This window comes from Chenopodium album, chromosome 22 (assembly GCF_948465745.1).
Source record: "Chenopodium album chromosome 22, dcCheAlbu1.1, whole genome shotgun sequence".
In the NCBI taxonomy this organism is placed as follows: Eukaryota; Viridiplantae; Streptophyta; class Magnoliopsida; order Caryophyllales; family Amaranthaceae; genus Chenopodium; species Chenopodium album.
In genome coordinates, this window is record NC_137855.1 from 26,652,501 (window position 1) to 26,655,120 (window position 2,620).

The window sequence follows — 2,620 nt, forward strand, 5'->3', positions numbered from 1 at the left end:
TCGTAAATGAAATATTTGCATATTCCATTGCAATTGAAATGGTATCTAACGAAAATGATAGTGAACCAAGAACAGTGGAAGAATGTCGTTGCAGGCATGATTGGCCAAAATGGAAAGAGGCAATGCAGACAGAGTTAAAGTCACTCGAAAAACGAGAAGTGTTTGGAAAAATAACCCTTACACCAGAAGGTGTAAAGCCAGTTGGATACAAGTGGGTATTTGTGAGAAAACGAAATGAGAAAAATGAAATTGTTAGATACAAGGCAAGACTTGTAGACCAAGGTTTTTCTCAAATTCCAGGGATTGATTATTAGGAAACATATTCTCCCGTAGTTGATGCAACTACGTTAAGATTTCTGGTAAGCTTGACAGTCTCAGAAGGACTAAAGATGCGATTGATGGATGTAGTGACTGCATATTTATATGGGTCACTCGATACAGATATTTATATGAAAGTCCCAGATGGACTAAAATTACCAGAAAACCACAAGCCTAGACATTTACTTTCCATAAAATTAATAAGGTCACTTTATGGATTGAAACAGTCTGGGAGGATGTGGTATAATCGTCTTAGTGAATACCTTATGAAAGAAGGGTTCAAGAATAATTAAATCAGTCCTTGTGTTTTCATTAAGAGATCACAATCAGGGTTTGCAATTGTTGCAGTTTATGTTGATGACTTGAATATCATTGGAACCCCAAATGAACTTGAAAGAACTGCAAAATACTTGATGAAAGAATTTGAGATGAAAGACCTTGGACAAACTAAATTTTGTCTTGGATTGCAAATTGAGCACTTAAATAATGGTATTTTTGTCCATCAGTCTAACTACACCGAAAGAGTGTTAAAACGTTTTTTCATGGACAAAGCGACCCCAACAAACACCCCGATGATTGTTCGGTCTTTGACTATGAAATATGATCTATTTAGACCTCGAGAGGAAAACGAGGATGTCCTTGGTCCTGAAGTACCATATCTAAGTGCAATTGGGGCTCTAATGTATCTAGCTAACAATACTAGACTAGACATAGCTTTTTCTGTGAATTTGTTAGCCAGGTTTAGCAACGCACCAACGAAGAGACACTGGAAAGGAGTAAGACACTTACTACGATATCTACGAGGAACGAAAGATCTTGGTTTATTTTATCAATCAAGGCAAGATGCCACCCTCATTGGATATGCAGATGCTGGATATCTATTAGACCCACAAAACGCCAAGTTACAAACTGGATATCTGTTCACCTATGGTGGAACTGCAATTTCTTGGAAATCAACAAAGCAAACCTTAACTGCGACATCTTGAAATCATGCTGAGTTGATTGCCCTTTATGAAGCAGGACGTGAGTGTGTATGGCTAAGGTCAATGATCAGCAATATCCAAGAAGAATGTGGGATGAAAGAAGTAACTAAAAGTCCAACCATCATTTACGAAGACAATACTGCATGTATCGCACAAGTAACTGAAGGATATATTAAAGGTGATAGGACTAAACATATATCCCAAAAACTGTTCTTTACACATGATTTGTAGAAGGAAGGGAAGATAAATGTCCAACAGATCCAATCATCTGATAATCTTGCAGACTTGTTTACAAAGTCCCTACCTTCGAAGAGTGTTGAGCGGTTGGTCCACAAGATTGGGATGCGTCGTCTTCATAAACTATGTTAAAATCAGGGGGAGCATTATATGCACTGCACTCTTTTTCCCTTCGATCAGGTTTTTATCCCAATGGGTTTTTCCTGACAAGGTTTTTAATGAGGCAGTTGACTAAAGCATATAGTAATATATTGTTGTACTCTTTTCCCTTAGCTATGGCTTTTATCCTAAAGGGTTTTACCTAGCAAGGTTTTACGAGGCAACATATACCCTATTTTGTATGGACATTCAAGGGGGAGTGTTAAGAGTTAATTAATTTAGTCAAGGTGTGAATGTCCACACTCCAATTTCTTCATTACATTTAATGTAGTAGCCAACCCTAATTGCTACCCTCTAAGGTTATAGCCCACAATGTAATAGTGATTCTTACTACTATAAATAGCCATGTAATTTCACTTGTATGATGCACAAAATATTACCAAGAGTAATACAAAAAAGTAGTAATACTTCTCTTATTACCTTCTTCTCTTAATCCTCTAATTTCTATATATTTCATAACATTTGTATATTTTTCTTAGATTATCCGGGGATTTATAGTATCCCTACACTAATAGTGTTTGCTCGATATTAAACCTACACTGAAATGTCTAATTGAGCATGAGGTTTTGAGCGGCAATATTTCCTCTTGCACGGGAAGCTAAGCGATGATGTTTGGCGGTATTCTTAATCCGTTCATATTACGCATACGATGCGTATTACAACACTCCCCCATGAACGGATTTCTATAGGATGACTCCTATCTAAAATTTACATTTATATAAAAACAAATATCATCGCAATTGTACCTATATGTTTATCTGCCTCATTTAAACCTTGCCAAGAAAAACCTTATGGGATAAAAACTTGGATGAAGGAAAAAGAATAAAGCACATATAGGGCCCCCCTAAGTTTAGCACAGATCACAAAGACGACGCATGCCAGTTATATGCACGAGTTCTTGAAATTTGCTAGGCAATAATGTT